The sequence below is a fragment of the Lissotriton helveticus genome, chromosome 4_1, assembly GCF_964261635.1.
Source record: "Lissotriton helveticus chromosome 4_1, aLisHel1.1, whole genome shotgun sequence".
Taxonomy (NCBI): domain Eukaryota; kingdom Metazoa; phylum Chordata; class Amphibia; order Caudata; family Salamandridae; genus Lissotriton; species Lissotriton helveticus.
Window position 1 is genome coordinate 1,434,674,058 of NC_136063.1, and position 18,598 is coordinate 1,434,692,655.

Below are 18,598 nucleotides of genomic sequence, written 5' to 3' on the forward strand. Positions count from 1 at the left end.
CCTACCCCTCCTTGCTGCATTTATAATGGCAGCGCGGGTGCCTATCCCGCTTATCTGATTATGCCGACTGCGGGTGCCCACCCCGCTTATTGGAGTCCTAGCGTGTGCCCACCCCGCATACTAACTTTATTTTTGATCTCGAGGGAGCCTACCCCTAGTTTTTGCCCCCGAGAAAAGATCACCGCCTCGGCACTGAGGCCGGGTTTGAGCCGAGGAGAGAGCCGCTGACGTCATTCTGCGGCCGCGCTGGGATTGGCCCCAGCCGGCCGAGACTCCCGCAGCGTCACCGGTGTGCAGCACGGGGATTGGCCCATCCTTGAGGGCTTCCCCACGCTGTGACGCAGAAGCAGAAAGGCTGGCAGGACGCTCTGATGCGGGGCTCCCATGTTGGGGGGAGAGCCCTGCGGTAGCGGCCGGAGTAGAGAAGCCACCCGGGCCCCCTCCTGGGGCCCGGGTGAAGTTGGGTGCGCCGCCTGGCTGTGCAGAGCTCCCGTGAGGAGAGGGAAGCCCCGCAGGCCGGCACCAAGCGCGAGGAAGGGCCCCCGCCAGAGAAAAGCAGCCCGGTGAGTGAGCAAGGGCTGGGGGGCTCCGTGTGGCCGAGGGCTGGTGCCTGATCGAGGCAAATTGTGGTTGTGCATTTAGAGCGCCCCCGGATGGCAGCGGGCCACTCGAACCTCGTGGGCATGTTTTATTTAAAGCACCAGTGCGCTCCAACGTTGGGGGCCAGTCCTTTCTCTTCAGGGCCACCATTTGCTTTAGACTCCCTGCTGGGGCATGTTTGTTTCCAGAGCCTCCATGGCTCCCACCTCTGCATATTTGGTTTCAGAGCCTAGAGGGCTCCAACACTTCACATTTTCAGAGCCTAGAGGGCTCCAACGTGTGGCACATTTTGTCCTAAGGGCTACTGAGAGCCCCTGCCGCATTTGCTAACTTTCCCAGCTGCCCAGCAAGTAGTGGGCCGCTGCACCATTTAGGCCTTACTCTATTTTAGGGGACATGCTGAAGGCAGGAGTGAGACGCACTCCTTCGCCCCCATATTTTACTGCACAGCTGCACAGCACTTAGTGCCAGCTGCAACGTTTAGGCTTTGCGCAAAGTGCGCACCCCTGACTGTCTCTGCATTGGCAGCAGCCCTGACTCTTGGACAGAGGGCATTTGTGCCCCTTAGAAATGGCCAGTTGGCCCTGGGGACTGTTAGATTTATAGGGCACCAGGCCCTAGTGTGAGTTATATAGGTGCTAAGAAATGTGATGTTTATAGTATGTGTTATGCACCTTTATTTATGCTGATAGATGTGATTTTATGCTTGTTAGGTTTTACCTACTGTCTTAGGTTTTATTGTGATTCTCTACTGAGGTCTAGGTTTGATTTATTCCCTACTGCAGATTATGTTAGTTGGTTTGTTTCCTAATGCGAGTTATGTTTAGGAGAGTATGGTCTATCCTATTTTAGCTTAGGAGGTTGGCACAGAATAGAGTTCTCGCCTTATGTGATATTGTGCATGCTATGATTTATGTTACAGGTTGACGCTGAGTATAGTGTTTGCCAGTGATTACTGGCTGTGTTCTAAGTTCATGATATATTCTTACTTTTACTATTTTTACTTGGTGACCATTCTGACTGTGGCCCACGTGGCCCTGTCATGTGTAAATAATCCCCTGTAAATATTGCCTGTGCCAGTTGGCACAATGTATATGGTGTGATTACTATCTAATGTGTTTTACTATAATACAAAGCTATTTTTATCTATAACCTTTTTAAAAAAAACTTTATTTATATCATTTTTCAGACAAAAATAAGAAAAGGAGGAAAATATTGTACATCAAGAGTCAGGGACGTCGTGTCCATACCATCCCTGTAAGTGCATCATAAGCAACAGTTCATCCCCACATTTCCCGCCAACATAATTATCAAGCCACAATATATAGTAGTTCAGTATGATCAAAAGTATCACGGCAATTGAGAGACATTAAGAAACGTATCAATCAATCAATCAATCAAACCACTTGTATAGCGCGCTACTCACCCGGAAGGGTCTCAAGGCGCTTGGGGGGAGGGGGCCGCTACTGCTCGAACAGCCAGGTCTTGAGTTGTCTCCTGAAGGCGAGGTGGTCCTGGGTCAGCCGAAGGTGGATGGGGAGGGAGTTCCATGTCTTGGCCGCCAGGTAGGAGAAGGATCTGCCTCCGGCGGTGGCTCTTCGGATGCGTGGTACGGCGGCGAGGGCGAGGCTGGCGGACCGTAGCTGGCGGGTGGGCGTGTGGAAGGTCAGGCGGTCATTGAGGTATCAATAATCATGGCTGAGATGCTCAACAGATCAGTACAGCATAGCTCAACAGCAAGGAGGCCAGATAAATGAGATATTCTAGCATATAGCTTGTATAGGTAATATCCCAACAGTAGGGTGCCACCAGAGGACTATATCAACCCACCCTCATCATCTGTCAATTACTCCTCTTCCAGTAAGGACGAATCAGATCCCCCTCCTCACCTTTCAATAGATATGTTTGTAACGGTCGCAACACATCCCTTGGTCTAGAGGCTATCGGTAACGTCTCTGCATACACAGATGCTTGCTCCTGACAATAAATAATATCCTGCAACCATTCCTTAAATTTTGGGGCCCTCCCCCTACCCCATCGGCATGCTACTCTACGTTTGGCCAATAATAATGCAATATCTAGTAATTTCCTACTGTGTTTAGGTGTTTGTGTGGTATATCCCAACAACATAATCAATGGGTCTCTCTCCAACGTAGTACACAGCATTTGTTCATGGGCCTCATGCACCTGCGTCCAGTACTCCCATATTGCCGGACACTACCATGCCAAATGCAAGAAGCCCACTCCAGCCCTCTTACACCTATCACATCTGTTATTATCTGAAAGGTGAAATTTGTATTTTTTGGCGGGGGTGTAGTAGATACGTTGTAAGAACTTGTAATGTATGACCTTAAACCTACAACTAGCCGATACACATTCTGTGACGCTACAACATTACTTCCACTGGTCCTCAATAATCTCTTGCTCCAAATCTTCACTCCAGTGAATACGAGCTGAGCTATCCACTCCATGCCATTGTGACCATATGGTACGATACATACCCGACACCAGGTGTTTACCATCTGAAGAGCTTAGTATAAAGTGCAAGAGTGCAAAAATCTCTAGCTCACAGGAGAAGTCAGGAAGGATCGCCATCATACCCTACCTCAATCTCACATACAGAAAAACCTCTAGTGGTGTGGGGCGTAACCCTGGAACAGATGTTCCATTGTACGCAACGTTCCCTCACGAAACAGATCTCCCCATGTGACAACACGCAGCCGTTTGCATAGGGCTCGAAAGCCCACTTCCTGCAGCAGTACCATATGCGGGTGATATGCGAGCGGGAGTCACGGAGAATACAACAGCTGCGATTCCATGAGACGAGCCATACGTCTCCATGCATCCACCGTGCAAGTTACTGTTGTAAACGGCGTTTCTATAGCACTCAGAGGGCCGTGTATTTATATATACATATATATACATATATATATATATATATATGTGACGCTCAAAACTCTTCTCAGTTTCATAAGAAAGAGGCAGCACTCATAATCCAAGAGGTGTCCAGTTTTTAATTTTCAGGGAACAAAAAAGCACAGACGCGTTTCGGCGTAAGCCTTCGTCAGTGTGTCACTTGTCAGTTTCAAACATCCCATAAAAATATAGAGGTCAGTGAACATTGACATAAACATAGGACTTTACCCCTTTGTGCCTCTATGGGCGCCATATTGGAAAGGTGTTCTATCCATATAGGGGTCTATTCTAATTCATCCGTGAATACTCACGTTGGAATAAAGCCGTATATATATGTATGTATAAATATGTGTATATAGCTATATATATAAATATATATAAATATATATATATATATATATATATAATATATCCCTCCCTCTGTCTCTCTCTCTCTCTCTCTCTCTCCCTCTGTCTCACTCACTCTGCCTGTCTATCTGTCTCCCTCTCTCTCTCCCTCTCTTTCCCTCTATCTGTCTCCCTCCCTCTGTCTGTCGCCCTCCTCCTTCTGTCTCCCTCTCTCTCTGTCTCCCTCCCTCTGTCTGTCTCCCTCTCTCTTCCTCTGTCTCCCTCCCTCTGTATTACTCCCTTTATCTCCTTCCCTCTATCTCCCTCTGTCTGTCTCCCTCTGTCTCCCTCCCACTCCCTCCCTCTGTTTCCCCCTGACTCCCTCCCTTGGTCTCCCCTGACTCCCTCTTCCTGTCTCCCTCCCCCTGTCTCTCGGTCTCCCTGTCTCTATCTCTGTCTCCCTGTCTCTGTCTCCCTGTCTCTGTCTGTCTCTGTCTCTATCTATCTGTCTCCCTGTCTCTGTCTCCCTGTCTCTGTCTCCCTGTCTCTCTGTCTCCCTGTCTCTGTCGCTCTATCTCTCTGTCGCTGTCTCTCTGTCTCCCTGTCTCTGTCTGTCTGTCTCTGTCTCCTTGTCTCTGTCTGTCTGTCTCTGTCTCCCTGTCTGTCTCTCCTTCTCTCTGTCTCCCTTTCTTTGTCTCCCTGTCTCTCTGTCTCCCTGTCTCTGTCTGTCTGTCTCTGTCTCCCTGTCTGTCTCTCCTTCTCTCTGTCTCCCTTTCTTTGTCTCCCTGTCTCTCTGTCTCTGTCTCCCTGTCTCTGTCTCTCTGTCTCCCTGTCTCTGTCTCTCTGTCTCCCGGTCTCTGTCTCCCTGTCTCTGTCACCCTGTCTCTGTCTCCCTGTCTGTCTCTCTATCTCCCTGTCTCTGTCTGTCTGTCTGTCTGTGTCTCTGTCTGTCTATCTCTGTCTCCCTGTCTCTGCCTCTCTCTCTCTCTCTGTCCCTCTGTCTCCCTGTCTCCCTGTCTCCCTGTCTCTGTCTCCCTGTCTCTGTCTCTCTGTTTCTGTCTCCTTGTCTCTCTATCTCCCTGTTTCTGTCTCCCTGTATCTGTCTCCCTGTCTCCCTCTGTCTGTCTCTGTCTCCCTGTCTCTGTCTCTCTGTCTCCCTGTCTCTGTCTGTCTCCCTGTCTCTGTCTCTCTGTCTCCCTGTCTCTGTCTCTCTGTCTCCCTGTCTCTGCCTCTCTCTCTCGCTGTCTCTGTCTCCCTGTCTCTGTGTCCCTGTCGCCCTATCTCCCTGTCTCTGTCTCGCTGTCTCTGTCTTCATGTCTCTGTCTCTCTGTTTCTGTCTCCCTGTCTCTCTGTCTCCCTGTCTCTCTGTCTCCCTGTCTCTGTCTCCTTGTCTCTGTCTTATTTATTTATTTATTTTGAAGGTTGTATATACCGCGAACAAGACTCTTGCGACTGCGAGTAACAGAGCGCTTTACAAGTCATACGTGGAAAGAACGGAATAACATAACACGATCAATGTGAGAAAAGTCATACAAAGCTAATAATCATACAGACTAAGCTAACAGAAGGTTGACTATGGAGCGTAGAAACAGAATACGAATACAATACAGTAAACAGTTAAATAGTTCACGTGAATTTAGCCATGAGGATCGCTTTCACTTCTTTTTTGAATGAGGCAGAGGAAGGGTTAATTCTTGTTTCACTGGGCAAAGCATTCCAGATCCTAGGAGCCATACCAGAAAAGGATCGGTTATAGGTTTTTTTCTTGGCAAATCGTTGTGGTTTTAGAAGAAGAGTCTTGGCACTCCTGGAGGCTCTAATGCCCGCAGACAGCACTAGTTTCTGAGCTAGGTAGAGTGGGGCGTTGTGGTAGAGGGCCTTGTGCGTCATACATGCGATTTTCAGACGGATTCTGGCTTCAAGTGGTAGCCAGTTGAGGGCTCTCAAGTTTGGGGATATGTGAGAGTTTCTCTTAGAGCCCGTGATGAGTCTTGCAGCTGAGTTGATTGTGGCTCTTAGCGGGGCTTTCGATGACCATGGGAGGCCGCATAAGGTTACCGCCCCATATTCCACGCAAGGGATTACTAGGGCTTGTACTGCTTGTTTGAAATCGTATGCGGGCAGAAAGTGTTTCAGTTTTCACAGGGTCTTCAGGTGGAAGTTAGCTCCTTTGGTTGAGGCACTGATATGTTTCTGCATGGTTAGGTTACTGTCAAGCATTACCCCTAGCGATTTCGCGGAGTCCACAACGAGAAGTTGACCATTAAGGGCTGTTTCATCCACTCCAGGATAGTGGGAGTTTTATTAGGGGGAGCGATTAAGAGGAAGTCCGTTTTGAGGGAGTTTAGTTTCAAATGGTTTTCGGCCAACCATGTTTGGGTTTTTTGTAGTGTGGAGTTGAGCGAGTGGATCTTGATGCAGATTTGGGTGTCATGTTCAAACATGTGGAAGTGAATCTTGGTGAGGCTGAGAGGATTGGTAAGTGGTTCCATAAAAAGGTTGAAAAGGGAGGGGCCTTGTGGAACGCCTAAGGTGACCGGCCTGGGGTTGGACAGGGATTGGTTGACCTTGAATCTTTGGGATCTATTGTGGAGGAAATCAGTTAAATACTGTTCCAGACATTCCCATTCGGTGTTTCAGGAGATCGAGCAGGTTGCGCCGTGTTTGACGGTGTCAAAGGCTGAAGACCGGTCGAATAGGATTAGTAGACAGGCTTCGTTTTGTACTAGGATTTTTAGGGCGTCATCTAATACATGTGTCATGGCTGATTCAGTGCTGTGACCTGCGCTGAAGCCTGATTGGAATTGGTTAAGTAGGTTAAATTGGTCAATCTGGCTGTTCAGCTGTATGTTAACTTATTTTTCCAGGAATTTGGCTAGCATAGGAATGTTAGAAATCGGACGATAGTTATTTGGGTCCGAGGGGTCAGCAGTTGGTTTCTTTAGGATAGGCGAAACCTGAACTGATTTCAAGATGTCTGGGATGGATCCTTGAAGGAGGGACGTATTACTGATCTTAGTCCAGAGTGGTAGTAACAGAGGAATGAAGTCTTTTAGGTAATTTGCCGGGAGCGGGTCTATGAAATGATTGGAGGGTTTCAGATTGGTTAGCGTCTTTAAAATGGTATCTTCACTGTAGGTGTTGAAGTGGGATCAAGTAGCATAGTTTTTTAGTTAAAATTTCGGGAGGTCATTAGCTTGGGCACCAGCCCGGGGCAGTGATGGGTTCTTTTCCAAGTCTGAGACGGATTGGAGGTCTTTGGGTAGATCTGATTTAATGTATTCCGACTTAGAGGTGAAGAAGTAGGCAAATTCATTACAATTGGGTAGAGTGGTATCGCATTAGGGAGACTTGTTAGGCTCTTGGTCTGGGCTTTGATAAGATTGAATAGCTTTTTGAGGAGGTTCTTGGCTAGGTCTAGTTGAGACCTGAAGAAGACGGTTTTAGATTTTCTGATCTTTCTAAAATAAGCATTTCTGGAAATTCTAGAGGTGGTCAGCTGAGGGGGGGGGCTCTCCATTGTCGTTCAATGACTCTAAGAGAGCGTCTGTCTTCATTTAGTCTCCCATCATACCAAGGTTTTGAGTCTTTTGTAGAGGTCTGTCTCCCTGTCTCTGCCTAATCCGTCTCTGTCTCCCTGTCTCTGCCTCATCTGTCTGTCCCTGTCCCAGCTCTCAGTCCCTGCGGCCCTCCGTCACCCTTTGTCACCTCACCCTGTGTGTGTGGCAGCCTGGGCTGAGACAGCTTCCCGGGCACCCACACAGCCACACCAGAGTACTTCACAGGTCTTTAAAAGAGCATTTACTTGTTAATGAGGCTTTGTTGTATTTCACCTCTTCTTAGCGCCCCTGCATCTCCACTCAGTCTGTGGAGATTCAGGGTGCTAAGAAGAGGTGAAATACAACAAAGCCTCATTAACAAGTGAATGGTCTTTAAAAGAATCACCCGGCCCCCATAGAGCAGAGTCCGCGCTGCTGCAACCGGTGGTGTTTGACACTCTTAAAAAAAAGAAAAACACAGGTACGATGTCTGCAAGGTCCGCGGGCTGCCAAGGAAGGTTTGCCGGGCCGCTGGCGGCCTGCGGGCCGTACTATGAGTACCCGTGCTCTAGAATATCAGCATGGCTTCGACTCATGGGTCTCAAGCCTGATGCTCAAAGAAAGATAGTCAATCTGCCCTTTAATGGCTCGTCGTTGTTCGGTTCACATGCGGACGACGAAATGACAAAAGTGAAAACTGAATTGGATACCCTCAAGGCTGTAGGCCTCGAAAAGAAGATAGAATTTCATCGTCAGTTCCGTTCTTATGACAAACACCCTTTCCAGCAGCGGGTTAAAACCTCTAACTGGACCTCGCAGACCCAAGGTCAGATGCAACAAAGGTCCCAATTTCAAAAAAATACACCGGGACGAGGTAGAGGTGCGAACAAACAGCAGTCAAAAGCACCAACGCAGCCACAAAAGCAATGAGGTGTGTCTTCCTCCAAAGCTGTTGACCACTCCGGTGGGAGGAAGTGTTTCGTTACATCTGGAGTAGTGGAAAAGTATAACAAAAGACAAATGGGTCATCAATATTGTACAAAATGGCTATCTTCTCAGGTTCAGAACTCCGCCTCCATCTTTACCTGCGAGAGGTATTTCTCACCATGACCATCGATTGGTGCAAACGGAGGTAAACACCTTATTAAGGAAAGTAGCTATAGAAAAAGTTCCCGTCCATCAAAGAAATCAAGGAGTCTACTCTCACTACTTCCTTGTGCAGAAAAGAGGCCCCACCACAGAATATAGACCGATACTGGACTTGAGACTATTGAACAAATACATTTGCAGAGCAAAATTCTGAATGTTAGCACTTCATCAAATATTCCCACAACTTCATCAAGGGGATTGGATGTGCTCCATCGACTTACAGGATGCATACTTCCACGTGCCAGTATCAAAGAAACATCACACATTTCTACGGTTTCAAGTGGGACACTCTTTGAAGCTGCCATTTTGCCCTTTTTTATTTGTTTCCTTGAAGCCCTGAAATCTTTCCTAATGACAGGGTCCATAGGTGATTTTTTGAGGGCTCGCCAGAGGCAGTTGACTTCCTTTTTGGTCATCCAGATCATGGGGTTACACTCTCTCCTCTGGAGGGAGTTGACCTTATTCTCTTGATGTTGCCTGTTTATTGAGACTAACTTGACTGGTTTTGCAGTCGGATTTACGAGTTTCCTTGCTGATCAGTGGGTTTTCACCAGATGTCTCAGAATTAGAATTAATCACCAATAGTTTGGCAGTTTGTGCCAGTGCCATTAGGGAGGCGACTGTTCATGTTTATGCGTTTGAGGTTGATTATGCAACCTGGAGATCCCTTATCCTTTGCGGGTACGTGTGCTTCTAAGCCTAAGTCTAGAATTATTTCTTGGAACCTGAGGTCGCTTGCCAATTTCTTGCCAAACTCGTAAGCACTAACAACCAGCAGTAGTGAGAGGCTCACAAATGTGTAGTCAATGAGTGATGCACAAGATATGGACAGAAACGAAGGCTCATGTGGTTTGCCGGGGTTGTACCGACCGTTTAATGCTCTATAGCCTAAATGATCTAGGTTTCCTTGTAGGCTTTGACTTTTCCTATCTGCCTTTTGCCGCTAGGGGCCCCCTGAGTTGGTATCATCCAAAGGGCTTCTTGGTCCTATGTGACATCATTTTCGGCAGCTTGCTGATTAGCCACATGTTGAAGTAGCCTGTGACTATCATTTCACAGTCTTGTTAATTTAGCCTTAGAGCCAGGATTGTCTCAGTCATCTTCTCTATTAGCCTAGCCCTGGTTGTGGCGCTGGGGTGATTGTAGACATTTACCATTATAATTTTCTTGGGTGGGCTCCTAACCCTCATTAATACGATTTGTAGGCCAGCTTCTTCAGTTTCTTGCTCTAGGCTTTCAATATTGCTTGAAGCTGAGACGTATATTGCCAAACCACCCTTCCTGCAGCCATGTTTGTGTGCCTTGACTGTAGGCGTATAAAAGCTTGTAAAGCCCTCCAGATGAGATGCAACCTAAGCCAAGGTTATTTAGAGGAGAATTACATGGAAGGTGTGCAGGTATTGGTAGGTGTCTGGTTCTTCAAAATAACTGGCCAGGCCATTAATATTCCAAGATCAAATCATAAGAGCTTTGCCAATAAAAGTAGTAAGAGCAGTCATTGCATGTCATTGTAAAAGTCTAGTTGTGTTCAAGGCACTAGACAGCCAACCCCACTCTGTGCCATTTCTGGTTCTGTGATTCAGAAAAGGGGGTGGTGATGAACAGAGTGCCTGAATTAAGCAGACCACTCTTACCCAGTCCAAAGATCAGGGCTTGATCCATCACCGTTTTTTAGCTCACTGCACCATCCCAGCTCAGAACTTGGCTATATGCAAATTAGTCTGTTCCTGTCCCAGTGCATGATGGGAACAGGGCAAACCAAACTACCAAGCCAATTCTTGTACTGGGAAGGAAACAAGCTTCCAGGGACCGGTTTCTGCCATTTCAGGCGTCGTCGGCCCGGCTTGCTTGAATCCTGATGGTGCAATGAGCAAGGGACTCACATCTGAGTATGCCCTTCCACGCTTATGGAGGACAAAATGATTCAGAAAAGGGGGTGGTGATGAACAGAGTGCCTGAATTAAGCAGACCACTCTTACCCAGTCCAAAGATCAGGGCTTGATCCATCACCGTTTTTTAGCTCACTGCACCATCCCAGCTCAGAACTTGGCTATATGCAAATTAGTCTGTTCCTGTCCCAGTGCATGATGGGAACAGGGCAAACCAAACTACCAAGCCAATTCTTGTACTGGGAAGGAAACAAGCTTCCAGGGACCGGTTTCTGCCATTTCAGGCGTCGTCGGCCCGGCTTGCTTGAATCCTGATGGTGCAATGAGCAAGGGACTCACATCTGAGTATACCCTTCCACGCTTATGGTGGACAAAATGATTCAGAAAAGGGGGTGGTGATGAACAGAGTGCCTGAATTAAGCAGACCACTCTTACCCAGTCCAAAGATGAGGGCTTGATCCATCACCGTTTTTTAGCTCACTGCACCATCCCAGCTCAGAACTTGGCTATATGCAAATTAGTCTGTTCCTGTCCCAGTGCATGATGGGAACAGGGCAAACCAAACTACCAAGCCAATTCTTGTACTGGGAAGGAAACAAGCTTCCAGGGACCGGTTTCTGCCATTTCAGGCGTCGTCGGCCCGGCTTGCTTGAATCCTGATGGTGCAATGAGCAAGGGACTCACATCTGAGTATACCCTTCCACGCTTATGGTGGACAAAATGATTCAGAAAAGGGGGTGGTGATGAACAGAGTGCCTGAATTAAGCAGACCACTCTTACCCAGTCCAAAGATCAGGGCTTGATCCATCACCGTTTTTTAGCTCACTGCACCATCCCAGCTCAGAACTTGGCTATATGCAAATTAGTCTGTTCCTGTCCCAGTGCATGATGGGAACAGGGCAAACCAAACTACCAAGCCAATTCTTGTACTGGGAAGGAAACAAGCTTCCAGGGACCGGTTTCTGCCATTTCAGGCGTCGTCGACCCGGCTTGCTTGAATCCTGATGGTGCAATGAGCAAGGGACTCACATCTGAGTATACCCTTCCACGCTTATGGTGGACAAAATGATTCAGAAAAGGGGGTGGTGATGAACAGAGTGCCTGAATTAAGCAGACCACTCTTACCCAGTCCAAAGATCAGGGCTTGATCCATCACCGTTTTTTAGCTCACTGCACCATCCCAGCTCAGAACTTGGCTATATGCAAATTAGTCTGTTCCTGTCCCAGTGCATGATGAGAACAGGGCAAACCAAACTACCAAGCCAATTCTTGTACTGGGAAGGAAACAAGCTTCCAGGGACCGGTTTCTGCCATTTCAGGCGTCGTCGGCCCGGCTTGCTTGAATCCTGATGGTGCAATGAGCAAGGGACTCACATCTGAGTATACCCTTCCACGCTTATGGTGGACAAAATGATTCAGAAAAGGGGGTGGTGATGAACAGAGTGCCTGAATTAAGCAGACCACTCTTACCCAGTCCAAAGATCAGGGCTTGATTACCTGCGTCCTGTAAACCTAGAGACATATGGGGTCCCCTAGTGTGCTATATGCTCCATAGATCGGTCGAGGCGGATATGCCTGAGGAGGACCCTGCTGCTCCCTGATGCTAGATCGTACGCTTCCCTAACACGGACCCTTCACTCTTGCTACAGCCATCACATATATCTGTGGTTGGGGGGGGACATGCTCTGACTTTTGCGGTTTGAGCCGGGATAGCCAGCTTTCCGCACCGATGGTCCCCCTACCCACCGCTAAGGGCCCCTCCATCCTGGTAGTGAGTGTTCCCCCGCCCCCTCCCCACACCTCTACATAGGACCATGGTCCCATACACTATACTCTGCACGTTCCCGAATTCTTCTTTCGTCCTGGCGCAATGCATACAAGCCACAGCACATATACCTGACCTCGGTTCTGCTAGTAGATAGCTCAGAACATGATGTCGCGACTGCGGAGGGCCGCGCTGCACTGCCTATCTAGACCATCTCACTGATTTGACAATGTTTCTTGATTCAAGGAAAAGTGTACTGCCTCTTGGTTTCTTCCATGTTGGGGAACATTTTTATTACTGTATTGTCATTAAATGTTGACCCTGAAAACACTGTTCTGCTGCCGCTCATCCTCTAGGGTCCTTGCACCATCGGCTGTGTACCTACCATCGCTAGTGCATTAACTGCGCCGCCGAGCCTCCGGGATGGCGGCTACACGGCTGTGTTATAATTACCGTTGTATGCTGCCGGCCTCCGGGTTGTAGGCATGAACAGCTGTGTACTTTGCCTTGTCATATCCAATAAAGCAGTGTTGAACTTCAAAAAAATAAATAAATAAATAAAAAGATCAGGGCTTGATCCATCACCGTTTTTTAGCTCACTGCACCATCCCAGCTCAGAACTTGGCTATATGCAAATTAGTCTGTTCCTGTCCCAGTGCATGATGGGAACAGGGCAAACCAAACTACCAAGCCAATTCTTGTACTGGGAAGGAAACAAGCTTCCAGGGACCGGTTTTTGCCATTTCAGGCATCGTCGGCCCGGCTTGCTTGAATCCTGATGGTGCAATGAGCAAGGGACTCACATCTGAGTATACCCTTCCACGCTTATGGTGGACAAAATGATTCAGAAAAGGGGGTGGTGATGAACAGAGTACCTGAATTAAGCAGACCACTCTTACCCAGTCCAAAGATCAGGGCTTGATCCATCACCGTTTTTTAGCTCACTGCACCATCCCAGCTCAGAACTTGGCTATATGCAAATTAGTCTGTTCCTGTCCCAGTGCATGATGGGAACAGGGCAAACCAAACTACCAAGCCAATTCTTGTACTGGGAAGGAAACAAGCTTCCAGGGACCGGTTTCTGCCATTTCAGGCGTCGTCGGCCCGGCTTGCTTGAATCCTGATGGTGCAATGAGCAAGGGACTCACATCTGAGTATACCCTTCCACGCTTATGGTGGACAAAACGATTCAGAAAAGGGGGTGGTGATGAACAGAGTGCCTGAATTAAGCAGACCACTCTTACCCAGTCCAAAGATCAGGGCTTGATCCATCACCGTTTTTTTAGCTCACTGCACCATCCCAGCTCAGAACTTGGCTATATGCAAATTAGTCTGTTCCTGTCCCAGTGCATGATGGGAACAGGGCAAACCAAACTACCAAGCCAATTCTTGTACTGGGAAGGAAACAAGCTTCCAGGGACCGGTTTCTGCCATTTCAGGCGTCGTCGGCCCGGCTTGCTTGAATCCTGATGGTGCAATGAGCAAGGGACTCACATCTGAGTATACCCTTCCACGCTTATGGTGGACAAAATGATTCAGAAAAGGGGGTGGTGATGAACAGAGTGCCTGAATTAAGCAGACCACTCTTACCCAGTCCAAAGATCAGGGCTTGATCCATCACCGTTTTTTAGCTCACTGCACCATCCCAGCTCAGAACTTGGCTATATGCAAATTAGTCTGTTCCTGTCCCAGTGCATGATGAGAACAGGGCAAACCAAACTACCAAGCCAATTCTTGTACTGGGAAGGAAACAAGCTTCCAGGGACCGGTTTCTGCCATTTCAGGCATCGTCGGCCCGGCTTGCTTGAATCCTGATGGTGCAATGAGCAAGGGACTCACATCTGAGTATACCCTTCCACGCTTATGGTGGACAAAATGATTCAGAAAAGGGGGTGGTGATGAACAGAGTGCCTGAATTAAGCAGACCACTCTTACCCAGTCCAAAGATCAGGGCTTGATTACCTGCGTCCTGTAAACCTAGAGACATATGGGGTCCCCTAGTGTGCTATATGCTCCATAGATCGGTCGAGGCGGATATGCCTGAGGAGGACCCTGCTGCTCCCTGATGCTAGATCGTACGCTTCCCTAACACGGACCCTTCACTCTTGCTACAGCCATCACATATATCTGTGGTTGGGGGGGGACATGCTCTGGCTTTTGCGGTTTGAGCCGGGATAGCCAGCTTTCCGCACCGATGGTCCCCCTACCCACCGCTAAGGGCCCCTCCATCCTGGTAGTGAGTGTTCCCCCCCCCCCCCCTCCCCACACCTCTACATAGGACCATGGTCCCATACACTATACTCTGCACGTTCCCGAATTCTTCTTTCGTCCTGGCGCAATGCATACAAGCCACAGCACATATACCTGACCTCGGTTCTGCTAGTAGATAGCTCAGAACATGATGTCGCGACTGCGGAGGGCCGCGCTGCACTGCCTATCTAGACCATCTCACTAATTTGACAATGTTTCTTGATTCAAGGAAAAGTGTACTGCCTCTTGGTTTCTTCCATGTTGGGGAAAATTTTTATTACTGTTTTGTCATTAAATGTTGACCCTGAAAACACTGTTCTGCTGCCGCTCATCCTCTAGGGTCCTTGCACCATCGGCTGTGTACCTACCATCGCTAGTGCATTAACTGCGCCGCCGAGCCTCCGGGATGGCGGCTACACGGCTGTGTTATAATTACCGTTGTATGCTGCCGGCCTCCGGGTTGTAGGCATGAACAGCTGTGTACTTTGCCTTGTCATATCCAATAAAGCAGTGTTGAACTTAAAAAAAAAAAAAAAAAAAAAAAAAAAAGATCAGGGCTTGATCCATCACCGTTTTGTAGCTCACTGCACCATCCCAGCTCAGAACTTGGCTATATGCAAATTAGTCTGTTCCTGTCCCAGTGCATGATGGGAACAGGGCAAACCAAACTACCAAGCCAATTCTTGTACTGGGAAGGAAACAAGCTTCCAGGGACCGGTTTCTGCCATTTCAGGCATCGTCGGCCCGGCTTGCTTGAATCCTGATGGTGCAATGAGCAAGGGACTCACATCTGAGTATACCCTTCCACGCTTATGGTGGACAAAATGATTCAGAAAAGGGGGTGGTGATGAACAGAGTACCTGAATTAAGCAGACCACTCTTACCCAGTCCAAAGATCAGGGCTTGATCCATCACTGTTTTTTAGCTCACTGCACCATCCCAGCTCAGAACTTGGCTATATGCAAATTAGTCTGTTCCTGTCCCAGTGCATGATGGGAACAGGGCAAACCAAACTACCAAGCCAATTCTTGTACTGGGAAGGAAACAAGCTTCCAGGGACCGGTTTCTGCCATTTCAGGCGTCGTCGGCCCGGCTTGCTTGAATCCTGATGGTGCAATGAGCAAGGGACTCACATCTGAGTATACCCTTCCACGCTTATGGTGGACAAAACGATTCAGAAAAGGGGGTGGTGAAGAACAGAGTGCCTGAATTAAGCAGAACACTCTTACCCAGTCCAAAGATCAGGACTTGATCCATCACCGTTTTTTTAGCTCACTGCACCATCCCAGCTCAGAACTTGGCTATATGCAAATTAGTCTGTTCCTGTCCCAGTGCATGATGGGAACAGGGCAAACCAAACTACCAAGCCAATTCTTGTACTGGGAAGGAAACAAGCTTCCAGGGACCGGTTTCTGCCATTTCAGGCGTCGTCGGCCCGGCTTGCTTGAATCCTGATGGTGCAATGAGCAAGGGACTCACATCTGAGTATAACCTTTCTGGTTCTGTGGCAGACCTTCCACCCATTCAGTTCGCTTCTTACATTCCTCAGGACAGAGTAGACAGTTAAGTTACTATTCAATTTGGTCATGTAGATTTTAACCGCATGCGTGCGGCATGATTCCCCCCCGTACGCTGGATTTTGCGAAAGCGCACTTTACATGACGAGCTGGGCTCGTCATGAGCGTGCGAGGAGGCTACCTCATGACGAGCCCAGCTCGTCATGAGCGTCGAAGGGGTTAAGTTAACCTTTTTTGTGACTCAGGACATGGGGATATTCTGTTCCCTTGAATTGTGTAATGGTAATCCCCCAGCCTTGGAATATATCGATACCAAATGCCTGGCTGATGAGGATTATGAATCCCAAACCGGTCCCAGGATGCTTGGTTCGGGTCCAGGGAAGATATGGCTTGGCAGTTCGGGGTGGACTGTTCCCATGAGGCACAGGGTCAGACTCATTTGCATATGGCCATGTCTAAACTGGGGTGGTGGAGTGAGCTAAAGAATGGTGATGGATTAAACCCAGATCAGTTGACTGGGGGTGAGTGTTTGATTTGCTCAAACGCTCCTTCCATCATCCCCTTTGGTGTCGCTTTGGAATATATCGGCTGCACTCAGGATCTTCTCAGCCATCTCAATAGAGCCCCACACCACTTTAGTTGATTCATTTAACTGATTAGGGCCTGGGTCAATACATTCAATTTATACTATATCATGTGAGACAGCCTCCCTCATACCATTCATTGTACGAATGAGCTTGAGGATGTTACCTCTATCCATTCGCAGGGCTTTTCATAGAGATCTGTGTACCTGGGGGTGGAGTGTGGCCTGAGTCTTTTATTGAAGACTGGGTAGGCTGCCAGCCTGCTGGTCCAGAGGAGCTTTTTGTCACGACCCTTTCTCTTGCTTGCTCCCTGCTGTTTTGGTGGTCAGTCCATGTTTTATTGGGTCTTGTCAAATTCTGGTGACCCTGCCATTGGTGAAGGTGCCACCCCAGTGTTGGATCCAGCAGTCCCCAGACCTTCATTGTTCCAGCCGGAAAAGTGGCCGCACTTCAGCGACTCTGACTCAGCTGGAAGTGGTGCCTCTGAGTGGCCTGCCTTAGTGTTCAGGGGTACTATCTATGTTTGGGGCCTGTCTTTAATCATGTCTTTGTGGTCAACCAGTAGATTTGACATTTTCACCGGAAGTGTTTACAGCTTGTCTAGGATAGGAGAGCAGCCACATCTCTGTTCTATTCCCTCTTTTCAGTTTGCAATTTTCTCATCAATGCTTGACACGTATATTGCTAGAGTATTCAAGAGGCAAATTTGTATGTCCATTTTGTTTGCCTGAAAATTGAGTACCTCTTCTGAGCTCTGCAGAATTCTTAACATGGTTGAGCCTTAGGGCCACTTGTGAGTTTTTGCTTCCTTTTGGGTTAGGGCTGGAGTTTGTTGGTGCCTCATTGCCCTATAAGGCAAGCTTCCTCTCCCATTCCTTCTAGTAGAGATATAAGGTATCATTCAAAGCTGCTAATGAATCCTCGTTGTCAGCTGTTTCCTGAGGGCTCAACATAGTGGGGGGGATAATTGCAGCCACAGCACAACTCAGCGGAGTTGAGCAATTGTTATGGGATCCCATTCTTAGCCCTAGCGGTGTGTCAGTCCTGAGCATTTGACATTTCCTTTCTTCCTCTTTCAAGTTGGTTTATTAACTGTAGCAGGTTGTCCCGCCCCCCAGCGGTTGACCGTGTTGACTGCGAGAAACATTCTGGTATTAAAGGGATATCATTTTTTATCACTGTTTCCTCGGTCCGCTCAGAGTGTTCTAAGAGCTCTAGGCCTAAAGGGCTGATTTTGACTCTCAGGCTGGCTCGAGCTCCCGGCACCATAACCAGGTTATCTGAATTATTCTGCTTAAGAGGGGACCTATAGATTTCTTTAAGTATCCTGGTGCCATTGCTGGATGTGAAACCCACTGCCTGCCGGGGGGTAGCTGGGTTTTGAGCCAGTACTGTGGGGCTTAGGGAAACAGGAAGCCCTTTGATGTTCATGTTGCTTGAAAATAAGACTCCCCCAGCGTCTTTCAAGAAGGTAAACTTAAGTGTAATCTTTGGCTGTAGCAGCCCCTCATTGGCCTACCTAAGGAAGCATGAGGAGTCCAGGAGTGCAATTGTTGCAGTTTAGTGTGGAGATACTGATATCGGTGTCGGTGCCAGTGGCTGGCCTGGCTGCTTTGGTGTCTTCCTTTTCCTCTTTTGGGTCACCACTGGAACCCCGGATTTCCCTGATCACATGCTGGGATCTTTTTCCCCAAGTTATTCCAATGGGTGTCAGGGGTCCCCACCTCCCGTTGATTTATGCGGTGCCCGATCCTAGTCATCTTACAGTAAAAGCCAGAGCCGATGTTGCCTTCCTCCTGTGGCCACAAATAACCCTTTATCATTCACTGCCTGCTGGGAGAGGCACGAGTACTGAAATAGAATGAGGCTAGAGCACACTGCTTCCTTTTAAATGAAATGTTCTTACTTTCGCTTGTGACCTTTTACGTTTAAGCGTGCAGTCAAGGCGGCGCCTCTTGCCTATAGTCGCCCAATGAACAATCCAACAAGTAGTGCTTCCCACTGACAAAGTAGAAGCATCCCCTGACGCACAGCTGTGAAATCCTACTGGGAATGACCCAGA